We start from the raw sequence: 16,061 nt of genomic DNA on the forward strand, positions 1-16,061 counted from the left end.
ACAATAAAATAGAGACTCTCTTCGGGAAAGGAAACATCGTAAGATACATAAAAGCCAATAGATTAAGATGGGCAGGCCACGTGGTACGGAGTGATGACGACAGACTGATTAGAAATGTGTTTTGGGAAAGACCAGATAGTAGAAGATCGACAGGAAGGCCTAGAATAAGGTGGAAAGACGCAGTCAGGGAAGACCTGGAGAAGATGGAAGTAAGGCCATGGGAAATAATAGCACAGGATCGGAATCAATGGAAGGCAATAGTAAACGCGGCAAAAACTCACGAAGAGTTGTAAAAGCCAATGATGATGATGAATGGAGGTATAATAAAACGTAATGAATGATGTTATGTGTGGAGAAGTAGTGGACTACTAAGGAGCTGGGGTTCAGAAGGTGGCGTGTTTGTGTGGACTTTGCCCTCGGCGATTACAAGGTGTCTTTAATATTAACTTTGCTCGGTTATTCGAGCCTCTAATGGTTTGAAGGACATACCTTCCGCTGAGAGATAGGATTTTATCCTTAATAGGTGTTATGTTTGCAAGTGTGTGTATGTGTGCTAATGGGTATAGCCTGCTCCGCCTTATGCAGAATCTGAGGACTTTTCTTTCGGTAACCATGATGACATTGATTTCGTAGGTCTTAAAAGAGACGTAGATGCATGCCTTGTATTTGGTGATAGGTCTAAGGAAAGTTTTATGGGTCTGCAATAAAGTTTTAGATGAAGTCTTACCCAATTTGCCGGCTAGAGCTGCCAAGAGTTTAAACCTCCTTCTCACCCTGTCAAGGGTATCTTGAATGTTGCTTTACCAGTTGAGAGTCCTAGTAAAATGGACAATTTAAAGATTTAAATAAAGTTAGCTGTATTTTGAAAGGATTTATGGTCACTCTCGATTTATTGCACCACCTAATGGCTCTGTATATATAGTTTTGCGCTCTTTTGAATACAGACAATTGTCCACGCTCTTTTTGTGATCCTGACGTGGGGAGAGGAGTGTCATCAGCATACAGTAGAAGGAAAACAAAGAGTAGAAGAAATTATGAACGAGATAAAAACAGAAAATAAAAGACACAACTCATAACCATTGCACCAACACTTAAAACTGAGTTAACTGAAAACAGACAGCTAATATATCTATAGAAGCAGCAAAATGGCGAAGTATTTCAAAGAAATATATCATAAAACGAATAGAAGAGAAGAAAGTGACACAATAACAAATACGGAACAAGATGAACAAGGTTGTCATCCCTGATGTCAACCATAATGTAGCTTCGTCAATTTTTTTTTTAATTTTAAACTGTTTGTCCTTGTGTATTGTAGTTTAATGTATAATTTTATGTTCATGGCATTCTTTGATTGTTTTTGATAGGCCAAAATTGACGAAATGCCCCCGAAGATGCTCTAGAAAGCGAAAGTACTTGCGCAAGACTTAATTAATAAACTGTGCTCGATATCTGCCTTTTATTTGATCAAAGTTCAATTATTTAAAAGTTTGTCAAAAATTACCTACATGACCTAAAACTTTTTGGATAAATTTAAATAGGAGCTAAAATTTGATAAAAATCTAAAAAAAATAAAGTATCTTTGACCATTAAAGTGGATGTTCATATTTTTTTTAGATTTTATAAAATAAGGAAAAAATCAGGACTTTTTTTTCCGAAAAAATAAATTTTTTGCTATAGGGGATCCGTGGGACCACCTAGGTAGTGCCCAATTCTAAATAAGAATCTTCGAATCCAGATTTTACAATTTTCTCTCGTTATAGCCCTCGTTTTTTAATTTTGTGTGATTTATTGTCTTTTGGAAATTTAGATGTATAATCGTCTGAGTAGTCGATCATAGTATTGATTTTTAATTACCAGTTCTTCTTTCTAACAATATTGTACCGAGATATATCTTCATTTATTCTTTTCTCCCAAGGCAAAAAGTTCCATGACTTCCTTTACTGCTCTTATTTGTTACAACTCTGTAATTTTATGTTCTAATTTTCAATCTATCGTATTATCGGCTTAAGTGTATATCTTAACTAATGAGAACGGTAGTTACATTTCCTTTTGCATTTTTTTTTTCATTCATGAGATTACTAATACTACCAATACTACTACTATGACTGCTACGATATTAATTAACTAATTATCAGTAGTAATTCATTATGCAATCTTAAATCTTAAAATAGAAAAGAAAACAAATTAAATAGCCAGCTTTTTGGAACAAAGGTGTAAATTTAAATAGTGGTTTAGATAAGCAAAAAAGTGTTACCTGGATAATCAAAAATGTTTTCGCAGTTTATTAAACGAAGAATTTGACAGAAAACCAGTAAAACTGATAGCAACGGCAATGGTAAAACAACTACCAGGATGTGCAACTTGTACCATGTGCATTACTCCAACAACTTTGGAGGTTCTGCTAGGCCTGCCACCCTTACATTTGATAAGGAAATACAAGAGGGGGCAAGATAGGGAGCATACAGAATTACAGAATGAAAGAATCATTAAAAGTTCGTAATGAAGGAACAGGGCATATGAGTATAACAAGGATTGTGGCGAGAGAAATCTTTAATGGAGAATCAAAGCACATTAATTTTAAGAATTCATACAATTCAAAAAATTCATACAAGATGTCTATTCCAGAGAAGACAAAGGAATATTATAACCAACAGGGTACGATCTGGTATATAGACAGATCCAAAAGTGAAAAAGGTATGGGAGCAGAAATATGTTTCAATAATCTATAAGTCATCAAAAGCTTTACCTTGGAATAACTAAATAAAAAGCAAGGTTGTGCTTGTCTAGGAATAAAGGCAGCAGGGCATTGAAGGTGGTATTAAACAAACCAAACGGACGGTGGTGACCATGGAAATATCAAAGTCTGCAGTAGGATGGGCTGTCGATGACCAAATCCGACCAAATCCGAAAGAGTTATTGGAAGAGAACTCCAAAACACATACATAAAGAAATTTTTATTGGAATACCATGTACATAAAAGCAACAGATGATTTGCTCTTTATATACAGAAATAAACTAAGAGCAGTAACAAAAACCTTGACAGGGACGCACCAGTAAGAGAATTGCTTAACCAAACATGCATTTGCTTTGTCATATTCTGCAGAGTTGCAAGCAATATTACAAGCACTTATCTACATAAAAGAGTCGAAACAGTCCTTGTTTCTTAGATTTACCGATTCAAGAAGCTTGCTTCTCACTATTAAACATTTAGATATCAATCATCCTAAACGAAAGAGCCAAAAGATCACCGTAGACTTTATGTTTGCCCCATTTTATTCCGATGTAAAAGGAAATGAAGAAACAAGGCAACTAGCCCGCTCGGGATCCTTCAGCCAAGACTTTACTTACATTAAGGAGGTTTCTTCTTTGATTTGAAATCTAAAGTATTTAGTTAGTGCCAAAATATTTGGCGTGTATCAAAAAGTAAACTAAAAGAAACTAAACAATTGGCGAAAACGTCGCCTCAACCGATATCGAATAGAACACTACAAGTGATAACAACGCAATTGCGGCATGGACCCAACAACTTAACCTATGAACACCTCTTTACGCGAAATAAGTCACCAATGTGCGAAAATTGCCAAACAATCCTTTACAAACATAGTATATTAGCTCAGTGTAAACTATTTGAAGCTACAAGAAAGAAGCCTAATATCTTATTGAATATATAGGAAACCTCAGGAGAAAACATGAATTTTAAAAATACAATAGGTTAGTTAAATGATAATGGTTTATATAAGTTATTGAAACATTACTTGTAACATTAAATAGTATACAGATTGAACGAATTTAAAACGGAACATACAATTTAATATATGTCTGTTTCAACTGCATTTGAAATAGTGGACCAATATAAAACTTGGACAAAAATAAATCCATACCCGGTGATAGACATTGTATAAAATATCGTTCAACTACCTGTCTCCTTTAAAGGAAAGAGGAGCTTGCCTAATAGTCGGAGAGATAGAGCCGAAATTTTGAACGGATCAGTAATATGACATTTCTCTATTGAAATATATTCATTGTAACTGGGTTAAGACTTTGCCTTACAGGCGAACGCCCCTCGTGTTACAGGGGCTGGCTATACATGGATGAAGTAATTTTTTTCGGAAAAATTAACGATCGATAATATAGCTGAAAATTTGCCCAGAGTAAGATCTTGGTATAACTAGACGAAATCCCAAAGGGCGGACGCGAGAGTGGATACATAAGGGGTGGCGGACAGGGGTGAAGTTGCAATTTTTTGGGGAAAAATTAACGATAAGTAATATGTCCGTCATTTTCATGGCTCATTATTTAGCCCCTAAAAACTCTAGATCCAAAAGAGCGGACAGCTGGGTTGGTACAGAGAGCCATAAAAAGGGGTCAAATGTACCACTTGCCTGCGCATTTTAGGTCTCGGTAACAATTTTCACAAACTGATTTTATTATGATATTTTTATACCGATTGATTTGAAAATTTGTATGCTCACTTCTGTTACTATTCTGAAAAGCGTCAAATAGAGTTTTCCTCAAAATTTTTCAAAAATTTTTCCGTAAATGAAAATTTTCGTAATTTTTTGAGGTAAAATCTAATTTGTAGAATCCTTTCGATTTTCTGTCAGTTATACCATGATTTTTTTCCAAAAATTTTCAAACGATTTTTCCGATAAGAAAAAAAAATTTAGAAAAACTTTAAAAATTTCGTCATTTTTCTCACTCTTATTGATGTCATTACATTCATCATCTTCGTCACTTTCACTTTCAATAATATCACATTCATTATGTATTATAATATTATTACTACTTCTCGAACTGATTCTGGCATCTGAGGTCCACTAAACCATTTGAATTTATATGTTTCATCTTCAAGCTCCCAACCATGTTCTTCAACAATCAATTCTGTTGGTACTTTTTTATGAGCATTTATCCAAATATTTGATCCAATGGCGGATGAGCCATGAAAATGGCGAACATATTACTTATCGTTAATTTTTCTCCAAAAAATGACAACTTCATCCCTGTATAGACACCCCCTGTATCACGAGGGGCTTCTGCCTGTAAGGCAAAGTCTTAACCCATTTACAATGAAAATATTCCAATAGAGAAATGTCATATTACTGATCAGTTCAAAATTTCGGCTCTATCTCTTGGACTATAAGGAAGCGAAAAGTGGTTTGACAGCATAATAACTGCTTATTTAGTCTAGTTTTCACAGTGATTCTAGGCAACCTATTTGGGTTGAGTTTTGACTTGTTCTTGAATTAGTTCGGAATCCAGCAGCCCGCTGAAGTATTGGATTTTTATAATATAATTATTTGACAACCTTTTGTTGGCCAACCACCTAAAGCGGAGTTGAGCCGAAATACATTGATTTCGTATGTTCCGTTTTAAATTCGTTCAATCTGTATACACTGTGTGTCAGCCAAATGGAATAAATTAGTTAATAAATAAATAAGGGAGTATTCGAAAAAACGGTCAAACTCGTCGATTATTATTTATAGTTGCGCATTTTTTTCCATAAAAACTTTTTATACGGGGTGTATCAGATAACGGTGGCCAATGCCAACTTGCTTATTTTAAATAAAATACCCTGTATGTTAAGTAATTTTTAGATTTTTCCGATTATTTTAGATATGTTTTTAATACAATGTCCTTTACCTATGTTTGACTGTTTTGGAAATATTAAGTAAAATGCAAAAATCTACATTTAGAAAAGAAAATTATCTATTTGCTGAAAGTCGCCACAACATATTCACAAACTTCTAAATAATACAAATCCAAACCATAACATCAATGTAATAGATTTTCAAAATGATCCCTACGAACGTCTTGGCAACACTCTAACCGTGAATAGAAATTTCTTCTAACGTTACTCAACATCTCAGATGTGATCGATCTAATCGCAAGCGCTATTCGTCTTCGTAAGTCAGCTAAGTCAGTGGGTTTAGTTTTGTATACAACACTTTTCACATATTTCCATAAGAAAAAGTCTAATGGCGTCAAATCGGAGGATCGTGGTGGCCATGCCAACGATCCTTGCCTCCCTATACATCGATTTAGAAATAGTTGGTTGAGGTACTGCCGGATATGGATTTGGTAGTGGGGTAGTGCTCCATCTTGTTGAAACCATAACATATTCGCTGGAACTTGTAGGTTTCCTGAATCATAACAATACAAGTTGGCCAACGTTGGCACTACATTATTTTGAAGCATCTATAAAAAAGGAACCTATGATCTGATCTTCAATAATTCCTGCCCACACTTTAAGCTTCTCAGGGTATTGCATATTGCCTTCTCTTATACAGTAAGGATTTTTCCTGGACCAATAGCGGCAATTTTGACAATTAACATGACCTTAAAGAGTAAAGGTGCACTCATCAGAAAACAAAACATGTTCTAATTGGATCACATTGCTGTCTAACATTGCCATTATTTGTTTACAAAAATAAAATTGTTTGTACCTCAAACTCAAGCATAACAGCCAATTTGGTATCCTCACTTATTGCATTGGCAGCTTCTTTTTACCTTCCTTACGTGGCCAAGCTCCTGGAATTGCATTTCTATTTTACTAATTGTTTCTTGAGATACGTGCAGCAAATCAGGAAAATGCTTCGTTAATTAAACGAGTTGCTTCCATTTACGCCCGTGTCGTATTTCCATAGCCAATCATCTGTATAATTGTTATTTTGTGCATTTCTGTTAAATGGACCATTTTTCTGGGTTGCGTTAATGAAATTTAAACGACTATAGCACTGACAAAAACTACTTCTGTCATGGAACAATAAAACATTGGCGTTTTAAACCAAACTAAACAATTTTTTGTTTTCTTTAACGTATCAATAAAAAGGAATGCTTAAATAGTTTTTGCTTACTTTATCATTACCAAGACCTAAATGGCTAAGAAGTATTAAAACAGTGGTAGCAACTTTTGACAAATAAATAAGTTTTCTTTCTAAATGTGAATTAATGCATTTTACTTAATATTTCCGAAACAATCAGAGATAGCTATAGGACATTGTATTTAAAAAATGTATAAAATGATCTTAGGAATTTAGAAATTAATTAATATAGAGGGTGTTCTATTTAAAATAAGCTAGTTGGTATTGGCCACTGTTATTTGATACACCCCGTATAAAAAGTTTTTATGGAAAAAAATGCGCAACTATAAATAATACTAATCGACGTGTTCGACCGTTTTTTCGAATACTCCCTCATGTATTTATTAGCTTATTTATTCCATTTGGCTGACACACAGTGTATAACGTCGCTAGTGTAGTTGCAGCAAAGAAGTAATAATAAAAAAATATAAATCAATACAATCTATAATACCTAAACAATATTCAAATCGACTCGAATTTTGCAAAATGATTAAAATAATTTTTACTATTCATACAATGTAAAAGTAAATTAATAAACAATACATATTACGAACCTTTTCTTTCTAGTGTTCACTTCCGGTCTGTTTCAAAGGATTTCGGTGTTCACATCGACAAACGATACTACAGAATTACGTACTCGTATTGCCCGTGTTAAATCGTGGTCGGTTAGGAGAAAAGTTGCTTGCGAACTGAGCGATTTATAATGAAGAAGGACTTATAAATTATGAAGTTTACAGATAACACTGCCTGCCACAAACGGCAATGGACAGTAGGAAAGTAAACTTCCGTAAAATGTGTTTGAATAGATTAGTTCCAGGATACGCTTATTTTTATTACTTCATTTTTAATAAAGTATTAATCGCCCATAAACAAAGTTAATTTAAGATAAACAGTTTTTAATAATCGAAACGTAATACTGAACTTGTAGAAATCTCAAATTTTCCCGTTTTTTCCATTCAAAATTGTCTATGAAAAAATTATTTTTAAAATCGGATATTGCAGACGTCAAAAAAAACTATACAAAAAAACACTAAAGAAATTGTGCAAAGCACAAAATCTGAAGGAACTAAAAAAAATAATACAGAAATTAAAAATAAAAACAATTCAGAGAATGTTAGACCTTTGTACTTTTTTAATTTTTTTTCTGTGCCAAATCCAATCTGTCTGTTCCAAGACTCTGCTCGAAGTATAAAAAAGAGTTTCTTCAACTCAACAAAAGGGGATGTACATGGTCACATCCACATAAAACCAATGCAGGGATACTACCAACAGAATCTGAGTTTAAAGACATTGGAAAAATATTGTTACACCTTGCAATAAACTTGCTAAAAACCTAAAAAACTACTCAGACTGATTCATATAGTAATGTCAAAAAGTATTTAAGATAACAGTGGACACTATCCTAATACTCAATTAGAATAAACTCAAGCAGATCTGATCATCAACAAACTAAAACAAGCAATGGAATCAATTTCTGCAGTTCCATAAAAGATCGTCTGTGGCAGGACCGTGAGTGAATTGTTCTAACGAATATATAAAAAAATGAACTACTGAGGTGGTAAGAACTATGAAGGACCTGTGAAAGAGAGAGCAAAGTTAAATAAAGTCGATCTCACTCTAGCGTTTCATTGTCTTCACCCGCGTCCCTGAGAAAGAGACTGATAAAATAATTTCAGGACCTGGATATAAGTTAAAAGATCAAGGGTATGCAAGTCCTATTCTACACGATTAACAAGATCTTCTACAAAGCATCAAGGACTGCTTATTTTAAGGAGTATTACAAACTTGAAAATGTATCTTTCGGAATATACATATATATATATATATATATATATATATATATATATATATATATATATATATATATATATATATATATATATATATATATATATATATATATATATATATATTCATATAGCTTATATCAGCTTATACAGCATTATCAGCTTATACATACCAGCTATGCCGAATTCCCGAGGATATGTATAATTGTCGAACAATATCTCAAAATACTGCCGTTAATGAATAATCTTTATTCCAGAGATTTAACGTAGGTAAAGATAAAGATCATAGAATAAAGAAATATGAAGCTAATAGATTATTTTTAGATCAACATATCTTTCATATAATATTGTAGGAAAATGGTCAGTAATTGATTGAAGACTGTGATGCAAATGAGCACAATCTGACATGAGGCAGAATAAACACCAGTGAAAGGGGTAAGTAACACAGTTTTTTAATGAAGATTATTTAGATGTGGTAGGAAACAAATCAATTTCATAACGTCACATAAAAAGCATCTAACTAATATATGAGTGGCCACGACTCACATGACTAGAACTATTAAAGTATGTTTTAATGTTGTTTTAAAATATCTGTTAAATCTAGAATATGCATAGATTGGACTTAGATTATTTTATCTATTAGATCGCCAAATAATTTTAAAAGTTCGTCGTATGAGCGTTCAAAGTAAACTGTCCAAAATAGTGAAAAATTCTAACAGAAAAGTACCCTGGTATAATGACAACCTTGCAAATCAAAGGACAGAAATCAGACCAAACATTTAATTTTTTCAAAAGATCGAATCAGTTCTTTGCGAAGCTTTGTCGCAAAGGTAATTCAAAGAGCAAAAAAACTGACTCAAAAGAAGAACCATTTTCATGAGTAAGTGAAGTCTGACTATATTCCTAGAGACAGCAAAGATGAAAGTGAAGGATGAGTTCAAATAAGCGACGAAGAGGAGGAAGGTAACAGCAATACTGAAGAAGCAGATATAAGCAGCGATGATGAACGCCATTCAATGAACGAAGGAAACGGTAATAATGGGAGTGGTAAAGCTACTAATGTGAGTTTCAATGTAAACACGCATGTTGTAACTTGGAAAATGCATTCGAAAAATTGTATACCTAGAAGAAAATTGCATAAGGAAACGAAGGGTGTCAGACTTTTGGATTTCAACGGACAGTATTCTGACCTAGATGTGTTTCTAAAATTATTTCCTAGAAGCTTGTTTACACATATTGCTGATAATACTAATAAACATATAACGCTATTAAAAAGAAAAAACAATTTGAAACTTAACTGCAAGGAGACCGACATGGATGAAATTTTGATAGTACTTGGTTGCACTCTTGTGATGTTCACAGGGCTGCACTTGTATAACAGGGTGCCGAGTTTTTATCCGAGATCCCTAAAGACTGGAACGAGAGTCTAGTAATACTCCTAGATAAAAAAGAAGACAAATGTGATCTACAGAATTATAGACCTATATCGTTGCTCAGTCAAGTATACAAACTATTTATGAGAATTATTAACAACCGGTTAACCTACAAAATGGACAATTACCAACCGCTTGAACAGGCTGGCTTCCGCAAACGATATAGTACATCAGACCATCTGCTGACAATGAAAACATTGATAGAGAAGGCAAATGAATACCAACTACCCGTATTTCTTGCCTTCGTCGACTATGAAAAGGCGTATGATAGTATCGAGATGTGGGCCATAGAACAAGCTATTAATAATTGTAGAATAGATTCGAGATATAGACAACTAATACATAATATATATAAAAATGCAACTATGATAGTACAGCTAGACGAAAATACAAATCCCATCCCCATTAAGAGAGGAGTGAGACAAGGAGACGTAATATCGCCAAAGCTTTTCAACCTAGCCCTAGAAGACTCTTCAAAACTACAAATTGGTCAACCTATGGCATTACCGTTAATGGCAACAAGTTAAACCACCTCAGATTCGCTGACGACATAGTGATTATAGCGAGCACATTCGAGGAACTGCAAATTATGATGGGGGAACTAGCAGCCAGCTCCCAATACGTCGGCCTAAAAATGAATATGAAAAAAACAAAAATAATGACAAACACAGATGACCCCAGACGTATAACTATAAATGGCAGTGAGATAGAACAAATCCACGAATATATCTACCTAGGCCAAATCCTGAGACTTGACAAAGAGAACCAAAGTGCTGAAATCACCAGAAGAGCAAGACTAGCATGGACAGGATTTAGAAAACTTAGTTGGATACTTAAGAACCGCAAAATACCCCAATACTTGAAGAGCAAAATATTCAACCAATGCATTGACATATGGATGTCAAACCTGGACCCTAACCAAGGCAAACATGAATAAACTAGCCACAATAGAAAGAACAATGGAAAGAGCAATGTTAGGTCTACGACTGTCAGATAAAAAGAGGAACGACTGCGTAAGATCCAAAACAAAAGTCGAGGACATAGCAACAAAAATTGCCAAACTTAAATGGAGCTTCGCGGGCCACACTGGTAGATAAAAAGACCAACGTTGGAATACTACAATACAACATTGGAGACCTTACGAAAGTAAACGACCAAGAGCAAGACCACAGATGAGATGGGTTGATGACATTAAAAGAATAGCCGGAACAAATTGGAAAGATGTTGCTCAGGATAGAGACCGATGGAAGGAGTTGGGAGAGGCCTATGTCCAAACATGGACGACAGAAGGCTAAGAAGAAGAAGAAGAGTTTTTATCCTTACTGGTCCAACAATGAATCAGTGCCAAATAGTATAATAAAAAATGCCATGTGTAGAGATCGATGTACTTTCCTACTTTCAAAAATGTATGACACTGACCCAATAAAACCTCAAAATTGTTCTAAAACATACTATTTAGAAGACGTCGTAAACTATTTAAAAACACGATTTTAAAGGCAAGATCTGAATCTTTTTACCAATTCATTGATGAAACGATGGTACTATTCAAAGGGTGATCATCTCTCAAACAATACATACCTAATCAAGAGATCCAAACCAATCAAGAAAGGTATCAAATTATGGCAAAGATGCGATTCCATGACTGGTTACATATACGACTTTAACATCTACTCCGGTAAGGAAATCACAGCACTAGAGGGGACTCTTGGAGAGAGGGTGGTAGCGACACTATGTCAATGACTTCAATCAAAAGACGTATGTTGATTACATGAATAATCTTGAGTTTCCATGCGTTGGTACATACAAAAAGCGCAGAAAGAATACGTCATAATTTATTGATAAGAAGCTATCTAGAGGTGAATCTGATTCATTGGTAAATGATAAAGGCATAATGGCAGTAAGATGGTAGGATACTAAAGAAGTTTTACTTTTATCAAACTGCCACTGACCATCTTTATCACAGCTTGAAAAAAAAAAACAGGCCAAAAATGCACTTTTCATTGCTCCGAAGCTATAGTATTTTACAATAAATATATGGGAGGGGTTGATTTGGCTGATCAAAAGATTGCTACCTATGATTTAGACACAAAATCTACTAAAGGGTGGAGTAAAATGTTTTCTACAAATTGTTAATGGCATCTGTAATCAATTCATGTATAATATTTTTGGAAACTCTGAATAAAAGGAAGAAAGTTCCTCTTCTTTTTCATTTAGTACTTGTAGCTGAGCAGTTGATAAGTTTGGGAAGATCCAAAGCCAAAATTAAAAGAAGAGTCTCTGGTCATCCAGGTAGGTACATAAAAATGCAAAACATTATGACAAATATTGAAGATCATCTTTTAAAACGAACTAGCGGTAAAAGAAGATGTTTTAGTTGTTCTCAAAAGAAGAATGTAAGCCGTACAAAAACTTCATGTGTTGCATGCATTGTCCCATTGAGCAAGTGGGTTTCAAATATACCTTATTTTTTAATATTTTTTTTTTGTAGTTGCTCTTTTTATTACTGATAAGACTTAAAATCCCAGTCAAAACTACTATTGTGGCCAAAAGTTCCTACCTCCTTATAACGGACATATGTGAATTTTACGACTAATTATATACATAATTTGTTTAAATGAATTATTCTGATTAAAAACTAAATACTTTCAGTCTCTTATCTTTAAGAGACTGAAAGAGACTAAAAAACATCAAAAAAAAAACATCAACCGTAAATAAATTGGAGGCCTTTGAAATGTGGATCTACCGGAGAATACTCAAAATTTCATGGACATCGCATACCTCAAACGAAGAAGTGCTGCATAGAATAGGCAAGGAAAGAGAACTTTTTAACACAGTAAAAGTTAGAAAAACATCATACCTAGGCCACATACTGAGAAATAATAAGTACCAATATGCCCAACTTATGGTGAAAGGAAAAATCGAGGGAAAGAGAGGCCTAGGAAGGAAAAGACTATGGTGGCTCAGAAACATCCGACAATGGGCAGGGCTAAATTTTGAACAGCTAATAAGAACAGCTGAAGATAGAGAAGAGTTTAAAATTTATTGTAGTAGCCAACCTCCATTGAGGAGAGGGCACTTTAAGAAGAAGAAGATATTTAAAACTAAATTCAGTGGTAAAAGGCGTAAATTATGGCTATGAACTTACCTAAAAACATTCATTTAATTATTGATAGAATGCTTAATATAGGTAAATAAAACAAATATATTAAAAAGGCACCAGTATTTTACCTAAATACGTCCATTTCATTTTTATAAATTATTTCCCCATGACTACCACACGCACAAACACCAGCTATTCCAGTTAGGTCACTTATCTTGGAAATATTTACAAATACGAAACAGGTTGTCGATAATTCGAGATGTTAATGTAAGTACCCTGTTTGCTGCCAGTGGCAACTAAAACCTAAGTTTTAATTAATACGGCAATGTCGTTGTTAAGGTCGATTCTTAACCCCACACAAGTTTATTTTCTTATGTTGTCATAAAAAATTATTTTTGCGTAAAAAACTATTTTTAAGTCGAAATATATTTTTCAATTACAATTTTTTAATTTTGAAAAAAAAATGTTTTACTAAACTGAATAAAAAAAATAAACACTTTCATTTTTTAAGCATTTCTTGTTCCGATATTAAACTTGGTTCTAACAATTTAAAGTATTGTTCTATTTGTTCTGTATTCAGACTATTCTATTTTGTTAACATCTGTTTTATTAAAAAATTATTATCCTTTATCGTTTATAAATAAAGAATTTTCATCGATCGACCGAGTAGAACAGAACAACTTAGAATGAGATCCAACAGCATACACAAGGAATAATACGAGGAAAAAAATAACAATACCATACATAAAAGTATTATCAGAAAAACTTAAAGGATAGAAAATAAATTCAATATTTTAACAATATTCAAAACAACAAACATATTGAGATTTATTTTGTCTAAAACCAAACTTAACAATGAACAAGAAAGGACAAAGAATTGCATTTATAAAATACCTTGTGAATGCGATCAGTTTTATTTAGGTGAAACATCAAGGCCATTAAATGTTAGAATAAGTGAACATAAATCTTATATTAAAAATAGAGAATTTGATAGATCTCAAATAATATGTAAACACGCATGGATTAATGAACATAGGGTTCAATGGAATTATTCAAATATAGTTCTAAAAGAAACGGATGGTAAAACGAGAAAGCTCTAAGAAGAGGCTCTAATTATGCTAAATGAGACGAATTGTGTCGCAAATTCCTCGAATGTAGTAGGATCTGGTTTCCCATATTAAAAGAGGAAGTTATTAAAAAGAAAATACCAGCATTAGTAAGTCAGTAACATATAGAGGATACATCATTTATGTTTTTTAAATAACAAATATTTAAAATCAGAGTTTGGTGTGTATTGAAAGTAAACTAAATGCACGACCAAATACTTACCATGTCGGGACAGTATTATGAGGTTTTTTTCCTAGTTTTTCCCTCATAATTTACTATGGAATCACTAACAGGATATTTTTACTGTCATTATGGCATGTGCTTGTCTTTTTAAAGACAAATTACATGCTATGATTTTTTCTGACGAATATTCTCAAGTTAAAGTTGATTTCATGTAATCGAATGAACTATCTTATAAGTAAAGTCGTCCCAGGAATGCAACTCAACAATATTGGCAATATCATTTTAAAGTCGTCTTCTTTAAAATGTATAATATATGTCTGAATTGTCAATATAAATAAGTCAGATAAAATTAAATTATTAGAAGAATTTTTCACCAAGTAACAAAAAACAAAATTTGTTTAATTTACTAATGTTTGTATTTTGATTTCCGAAGTGGAAATTGAAACGTCAATAAACTTACAAACAAAAAAAAATTAACAATCTAATGTACTCTATAAACCAGTCCGGTATCAACCAGTCCGGTATTTGATTAATTGAGCATGAGAAAATATCACAATGGTTGCATATTTGGTTATAATTATTGCACATAATATAAATGGGTGACTTCAGTAACATATTTGTTCTCGCACGTGGACAAGTAAACACGATAGTCGATCTGGAAGTAATTCTTGGCACATTAAATCTAATTTGACCTAATATATCACTGCAGTCAATACAGTTGTGTAACAACTTATATAAAAATGAAACCGAAAATATAATTCTTCTTAACTCTAAACTTACAATATTAAACCTGTTATATAACAAATCGTAATCATAACCATGGACAGGATATACTCCATCAACCTTAAAAGCTAAATATTTTAAAAGTTTTCGATGTACCTTTTAAATCTGTTGCATATAACATTTATAAATGGGATACCAAATTCAGCTACAATATTCCAGTTTTGTTCGCACCAGCGATAAAAACAGCAGTTTAATCGGTCTTATATCGCTAAAATTTCTACAGTTTCTGATGATAAAACCGTACATTTTCATAGCATCGGATACTTTCTGCTCAATATGGTTGTTAAAGGTTAATTTTGAATCAAATATAACTCCTAAATCTTTAATGCTATTACATTTTTCAAGATCTGACCCCTGAATTACATAATTAAAATCAACCTTATTTTCCCTTCTAGAGTAACTTACTACTTTACACTTATTGACATTAAGAAAAAGTTTGTTTTTTACACACCAAGTATCTATATAATTTAGATCGTTCTGTAAATCTATACAGTTAGCAATTGTTTTAATTTCACAGTATATTTTAAGATCATCCGCAAAACACAATTTTCTGTTATTGATATCTAAAAATAAATCATTGATATATAATAGGAACAACAATGGACCTAAATTTGATCCCTGTGGAACACCGGATGTAGTACAGATTAATTCTGATATGAAACCATTATAGGATACAAATTGGTTCCTCCCTATTAAATAGCTTTCCAGTAACTTTAAAATGTTTCCAGCGAATCCCAAATTTGATAATTTAAAGAGAAGGTATTTGTGATCAACCTTATCAAACGCTTTAGAAAAATCAGTATATATC

The sequence above is a fragment of the Diabrotica undecimpunctata genome, chromosome 9 (assembly GCF_040954645.1).
Source record: "Diabrotica undecimpunctata isolate CICGRU chromosome 9, icDiaUnde3, whole genome shotgun sequence".
NCBI lineage: Eukaryota > Metazoa > Arthropoda > Insecta > Coleoptera > Chrysomelidae > Diabrotica > Diabrotica undecimpunctata.